This window comes from Pygoscelis adeliae, unplaced genomic scaffold, assembly GCF_000699105.1.
Source record: "Pygoscelis adeliae isolate BGI_AS28 unplaced genomic scaffold, ASM69910v1 Scaffold4, whole genome shotgun sequence".
Taxonomy (NCBI): Eukaryota; Metazoa; Chordata; class Aves; order Sphenisciformes; family Spheniscidae; genus Pygoscelis; species Pygoscelis adeliae.
In genome coordinates this window covers 11565772-11573314 of record NW_008824986.1, presented here as the reverse complement: position 1 = coordinate 11573314, position 7543 = coordinate 11565772, and the positions used below count along the sequence as shown (strand labels likewise).

The following is a 7543-nucleotide window of genomic DNA, read 5'->3' as shown; positions in this document are numbered from 1 at the left end:
ATAGTGCCTAATTATGTATAACAACAATTATCTTGTGAGCCTGGTCTCCAGGGAACCTTCCCCAAATCAAAACTGAGATTGAGTTAAAATGCTGCAAAGCCTGCGTCTAACATATTCACTAACGATGAAGAAATGCCAACGGAAAAATACACCTGTAAATTAAGAGTGAATTTCTGAAACTGGATATTGTTTATATTAGTGGAAAATGATAACATGAATATAAATAGTGTAGACCCAGCTGGACAAGGCAGTATGTTATATGAGTTTAAATCTGTCATTAGGAGAAGCTGACTAGGTTTATGTCTGTCAAAAGGATGAAGACTTGTGCCATCTGTAACAACAGTGAGCAGCTTAGTTAACTTCTCCGCCAACCACCATGGATCACTAGGAGCACTTCCCACCAACATGGCATTAGGTCATCTTTTAAAAAAGCCACTACCACAAAGGCAAACATCAAGAGCTCCAATTTAGAGTAGGATAATGCAGTTTAGACACCAGTCATTGTCACCAGATCATCCTAAAAACTTTAGGTGCTGCCTTTAACTGACTTCTCAATCTTGTTTTGCATGCCTGCTTAGTTGAATCAAAGGAGTCAAGGCAGAAAATAGGCTTATAATTTACATTCATATTCATCTTAAACGTTCATTCATTATACTTATTGTAAACATTATAACAGTGATGAAACAACGGTAATGACAGTAAGGAAGCATTCTCGTTATTACACAATTATTATCCTTTGGAAAAAAGCACATAAAATTATTTTAGCCTTACTGTTTTTCTTTCCTTCTTTATTCATGATATTTTATTGATACCTTTGTGATGTTACTGTGCACAAAAATGTTCTTGGCTGGCCCTTACAAAAAAGCCTGAGGAAGTATTTCAGTCCTGATTAGCCTTGAAATGTGTGGGGTCTTTTTGTGCAGGGCTAAATCAGCGTAACATCCTTGAGGAAAGTCCCTCATTCAGTACATATTCCATGTAAAATATAACCTATTCTTTTAGAACAGCAATGCCAAATCAAATCAGTAATCATTTTCATTCTGTACTGATATTCTCAGGGCTGAACACTAGCCCTATTTTCCTGTTTAGTCCAGGATTACACAATATATTAATGGCATAATCACTCAAGCCCTCTGTGCCTCAATTTCTACTTTTGTAAAATGTCAGCAGTGTTGTCCTGCTTTGTGAATCAGTGAAGAACTTGCATAAGTAATCCTACCTAAATATTTACAGTACATGAATACAAAGTGTTGTCCTTACTTAATATAACTAGTTTCAAGGTGCAGAAGATTGAAGAAACTCGACCAGTTTAATTTCAAAGTAAATATTTTTTCAGCCAACTTCAGCATCTTTGTAAACAATGATTCATGGTTTTATGAACACTATCTTGACTACAAAATTATTTCAGTGGCCAGTGACTCAGTTCCCAGAGTTAGTCCTGCAAAGATCTAGTATAATTGCTTGGACTAGGGTCTGAAACCTAACCCTGGTCTGGCTATTAACAAGTTGTCTTGAAGTGCAAGTCTACTGAGAAACTTATTTTCACAGCCTGCCCTCACTACTGGTAAAACACAGCACATCTGGAGTGAGAATATTGTTCACTGCTAAATATTCAGTAGCTGAGTTTATAACCTAATTTATTCTCACCCAGTGATCAAACAACTATCACGAGATTATGAAAAACAGCGTCAGGCTAAATGGTCTCTAACTGAGGATGAAGGATATAACCTGTATAGGATATATGCATTTATATATACATATTATGTAATATATACATATGTATATACATGTGTGAGTGTGTGTATACATGATTATGTACCTGTGTTGGGCCAGCACAAAAAATCAATGAGCATCCACCCCTCAGCTCAAGGAAAGTCTCAGAGTTTTGGCGGTCCCCTTGAAGCCCAAGAACAAGTCCTCCTCTCCTGTGATATTTGCGTGGGCATGAAGGGTGTGTTAGCACGAAGCCCAGAAAGCAGCTGCAACCTGCCAACTCTGGCATGTCAACACACACCTCAGGCCAAGAAAGCAGGAGGTGAAATACTGCTGCCACCCGCAATTAGGGAGAGACAGTTGCTGACAGCTGGTTACCAGACTCCACAGCTAAAGGAGAACAAAAAGGAAGGAATCTCTTACCTTCTGAGCAGCTTTACGCCCTGCCTCTTCTCTGCCATTCTCCTCAGCTCTCGGAAAACCAGACCTTATGGCAACTTTTTGCTCTCCCTTGTATTTCCACTGAGTATCTTGGCCAAAGGGAGGAGAAAAAAGGGAATGCATGGACAGAAGAAACAGGTAAACACTACAGAGGGGACCCCAAGGAAAATAGTTTGAAGAAGAAAGAACCTGAAAAGAGGCAAGAAATAATTCACCTTGTGATGCATTCTTCCCATGCTTTGTATGTGCCTGTAGAGACGTGTTAAACCAACTGGTCCCCACCTTGCTTATGTCTCCTTTTCTGCCTCAACATAACATGGATTTTTGTCTCTATGAGTTGTGTCCCACCATTCCTAGTGCCGTGACAGGACACCACAGCAGGCAGACCAGCTCTGGGAGCAGAGAGCCAGCAGGTTCTGAAAATCCACCCGTCACCTCAGACCTCTCACCGCTCCTTCCAAAACTTTGCCACAGGTCAGAGTAATGTTCTTCCTGCCTCATCTTTGAGGTTTAGGAACAGGGATCCTTCACTCTGAGTCAATGACTGTGCATTTAGAGTGTGACAACACAGGTGCACGCTGACAAGTTGGCTATGGACCTGAATTATACAGTCATATGTGTCTCATAATACAAATATGGGTGAGATATTTTTCATAAATCATAATCAGCTGTTTATAAAAGGCAGGCAATAATAATAATGAAGAAATCATCTGCAGTCCTGCACAATGATAGGCACAGATTAACCAGGTGAGCTATGTAGGTCAGCCTCCTCTATAGCTCCCAAGAGCTGGTTGTGGCGTTAGGAACCTAAATATGAAGCCTTTATCCAGCTCTCCATAGCCACATACTCCATGTAGACAGAGAGAGAGAGAGTCAGTGCCACTGCACAGAGCTGTGTGTTTCATCTGGATCAACAGCCTTCCCACTGACTTAAGTGCTGCATATGGAATCTGGTGAAAAACTACTGGTATAAATGTGGTTTGGAAAGAGAAATGCTCCAATACTTGGATGTTATTTTTTGGATCATATATATTTTGTTAAATACTTTTGGCACCACATTTAAAGATGCATTACTTCGACATCTGCAATCAGTGCAAATAAAAGGGAATATACATGTGCTCAAAACATTTAATGCTCAATGCACAAGAGAAAGATTATTCAGATCCACAGATGTAGGCACTGAGAACCGTTTTAGACACCCTGAGGTGGCTGTGACATCCTCATGGCACTGGCAGATAAAACACAACTTATCTGAGACACATGTCTTCCCGAAAAGCAGTTAAGGGATAAGCAGGATACCCTAAGGTGTCCAGTGTGACACTAGATGTCTCTTTTGGGCAATAGAATGACACCTAAGATTTCCAGAATCACTTCTATTTTTATTGCATGAAACTATATAGTATTATGAAAGTTCTGTTAAAAGCTGAAATGACAGGCTTCTTTTTTTCAGCTGGGAAAATATTCCTAGATAGAATGTAAAATAAAATTAATTAGCACCTCCGTGTTGCTTTAGGAAGGGTACCTCCTGATGGAGGTTTGAACGACATTAACTCAAATTCCAGCATAGTCTGGCTACGGGAGCATGCTGGGGAAGCCAGTGCTGACATCCTAGTTCTGCCACTTGGTTTTTTTTTTTACCTTGGGCAAACCAATTAATCTCCAAAGAAATATGTGTCGCCTTCTACACCTTTTGTGCCATGAATGTTTAGACTAAAAGATCTGAAGGAGGGAGGAGGGACTATCTGTACAGAGACTAAAACAAAAGGTAAAGTCTTGCAGGCACCTGATGTCTCTCACTACTTTCTAAAATCACTTCTAAGGGTACTATGCATAATAAGGCGGTCATATCTTTCTATAACTGTTATCACTACCATATCCAAGTACTTCATTACCGTGAGTGTGAATAAAACTTTTCCAAACACCTTAGCTATATGAAGAGGTTGAACCCCATCAGAAGTGAAAACACTTTTGGATCACAATGTTTTTTTCCAGGTTTCACACTGTAGCAAAATAATTCCCTTTCACTTCCTCCTTGGACACTGTGATTCTGCAGCCTGACTGCCTCTGGCGCCACGGTTAGACCTCCATGGTGCACTGACATCCGTGGCGCAGGAGTGCCCTGAAGTGCTGCGCTGGCGTCATTAGAAGCAATGGAAGTGTGCCATGGATCGGATTTTTCCAGGCCGGGTTGTTACACCGATTGAAAACGAGCCAGAAATGGGAAGAATAATTTTTAACTTTCTTAATCTGTTTTTAAAAAAATTCTTTTGTCTCTTAGTAGCAGGTACTCAGATTCCCCTTGTTTCTTTTCTTTCATACTTGTACATTAAGTGGAGCAAATCGGCCAAGGCTGGACTGCATCAAAGAGCTGCCTCATTCGCTGTCCTTTAAATCCTCAGTCCTACCGTATATTCAGTGGTGCGGTCCCAATGATAGGCAATTTCTGGTTATCTTGGGGGGAAGGGCAGGAAAATACCATTTCACAACTCTCACAAAAGGCCAGCTCAGCTTTTTGTTGCCACGCAACGTCACAATTTTACAGCAGATCCAGCTGCTGATGTTGCTAAGCAACATCTTCCCATCAAGTTGTGCACTTCTAAATTGTTACATGTTTACTCATTCTCATTATAGGATTATGTTTTCCCTCTCAGGTTTTGATATTTGCTCTGGGCTGAAGGACTGTCACAGGTCGTTCTTGCAGATCTCTACAATATTGTTCTAACATGCAGAAACTAAGAATTATTTTGCATTAGTTACATCAAGATCAGAGAAGAGCAAAATTCTGAACATCCCGCCTTTCTTCTCTTACCTACAAGAATAGCTGGTGTGTAATGGTATTGCTCAGTGCTTCAGCAGAGCTTTGCAATGCTTTATGTGTAGTATCAATCATGTGAAAGTAAGGAGCATAAAAACATTTTGTCTTATTTTGACAGTATTTATACCATAAAGTAAAATGAGCTCAAACTAAATTGTGTTATATAAATACCTAAGGTAGCATGTATTCAATATATAAGAGGCTAACATACCTGAGTAGTGTGTGGTTGGTAAGTATACCAACTACTGTATATACTAGGATTAAATTTGATCATTCATGACAAATTACTCAGATCTTACTGAAATGCCTAACTCGTTAACCCGCTACATAGCTTACCTTTAAGTCTTAGCTGTGTTTTCCCCTAGTTTGAGACTTCCAGTCCTCCTGGTTTAGATCCTCTTTTGATCAAGAAAAGGCAATCTCCCTGGATGAGCATGAAGCGTGGATGAGAAACCACAGGGGAATTCCAGCAAATAACAGTAAAGCAGCCCGATGTGAGTACATCTTCTCCCACCAGTTCTATCATAAAATCAAAGAGAATAAATCAAGACATCAGAGGATGAGGAGTGCTCTCACAGTTAGTGGTTTACGCAAACTGATTTGACTTCATACTGGAACAGAGCAGCAGAGCAGCATCTGCGTAGGTGGGAAAAACTTGCAGTGAATAGGTGTTGCTTGGAATAGGACCTGAGTGTATCCTAATTTAGACACGAGAGTGGGTCAGAAAACCGACCCAAACGTATAATGTCAGTGTTGTCAGACAGAGTTGTTCTAGGTCCAGAGATCAGAGAGCATGGTTGCTGTCTGTTAGCATGTATGTCGCTCCCCTCATTTCACATGACTCATGGTTCTGGCAATAGTGAAGTTGTCTGCGTGGCTTTGCAAACCTTGCACAAGATTAGCCAAACAGAGGGTTTCTTCTTTGCACGTGTGTTGGTAAAAAATAAAAATATAAATCAGAAATTATGATCAACTATCAGAAGGTCATTTTCCCCACAGTTAGTGCCAGAAAATTGTTTTGCAAGGCAGCTTCTTCACTTTCACTTTGTGGCTTTTTCTGGCCTTAGCTTTAGAAATGCAATAGCACAATATATGAGTTCAGTTTCTGCTTATGAGGAAATAATGCAGCTAGCAGAAGTGAGGATATACTACCAGGCTTGTGTTTTCCTAAGCTCCCACAGGATCCCTGTTCTTAAATTCATGGCAGAGAGCCTAAACAAAAACATTGCATAATTTGTTGTCTATAGGCAATGAATTTTACAATGGCCCTATTTTGTTTTCTAAGGAAGAGCACACTAAAACTTGGATTTGGTGAACTTCAGCTTTTCTGGATTCTGAGGTAGGCTGGGGAGACCAGAGAAAAGGGGCTGTGACAGCCATTTTCACATCTTTTAGTTTTTGAGCTTCACTACAGATCTTGACTTTTCCATCTTGAACTCTTAGAGGTATAGCACAGATTTATTTGACATATTGTATCACTCACGTGCCACCAAACCCACTCATAGGTACTTTATAATCTGAAAAAGTTCAGGGAATACAGGTAATTTATTTCTGATCTGTGGAATTCTTCTTTGATCAGTAACAGTGGCTTAAGGTGGTATAATAATGCTGGAGGCTTGGATTGCTGGATCACCAACTTCATAAAAAAAGAAAGGTTCAAAAGGCAGGGCTACTCATGTAGTCCCTGACCTTGCCACTGTTCATTCCAGCTCTTCATATGCCTGATGTTTTCAAGCCAGATGTTTGTAGACTAGACTTTGTGGAAGTAGCATATAGCTACCCTATGAAATCCTGTCTCTTATTCATGTCAGATATGAATTTTCCATGCTAGAGTCAGTAAGGCTGCCTAGCAGCTCTTCAAGGTGCAGTAAACTGACAGGTGACAGTTCCTTTGCTGTGTGGCGCCAACAAGCACCACTGGTGTTTACAGAAACTTGTTAATCACTTGGAGTTGCCACTGAGTGATAAATACGCTGTCTTTTGTTATCAGCTGTCTTTCTGAGCACCCCTTTGTGGAAGCATTGCTGGAACAGACAATGACCACTAATAATAACAATAAGCTCACCCATAAACCAGTACTTCTTGCAACATCACATTTCAAAGGGTTTTTGTCACGTCTCCACCCTTCAGGATGATTAAATGGCAAATGGTTTCAGCATAACCTGAACAGGAATATCAACGTTTGTTAGCAGATATTTCTGTGAGCTTTCAAGAGTAATATGAGAAAATGAAAGACAAACTGAAATGAAATGAAACACATAAACAAACTTGAAAACAAAATGCTGAATAGATATTCCCCCGATACTAATTTTGCCTTGAAAACATGTGCATAACTTCAATGTATTGTTGATACTGTTTCAGTGAACAATTTTTATAGTGTCAGAAGCACTGCTCATACCATAGGCCAAGAAACACTGGAAGTGAAATATGTTTTAACCAAAATCCATTTTCTCTGGGGTTGCTTTTGTGAAAAACATTAGTACTCAATTTATGACATGCAGAGCCATAGCAGTCTCCCAGGAGCAGGGGGAGGCCCGGGTGGAGGAAGTATAACTTGTTTTCTTTTTTGCCTGG

General features: G+C 40.1%; 1 protein-coding gene across 7 annotated transcripts in view; it reads left to right on the top strand.

Moving 5' to 3' along the window:
- TACC2 (transforming, acidic coiled-coil containing protein 2) overlaps window positions 1-7543 on the top strand; it is a 149317-nt gene that overhangs the window by 6072 nt on the left and 135702 nt on the right. For 5 of the 7 annotated variants that reach the window (XM_009325888.1, XM_009325891.1, XM_009325890.1 and 2 more), the window contains exon 2: window positions 5335-5463. The exons of 1 other annotated variant lie outside the window; for it this stretch is intronic. The gene's annotated coding sequence lies outside the window, so the exon portion shown is untranslated. Of the gene's footprint in view, window positions 1-5334; window positions 5464-6289; window positions 6309-7543 lie in introns of those variants that run through there. One more of the 7 variants, XM_009325887.1, reaches the window with a different exon arrangement.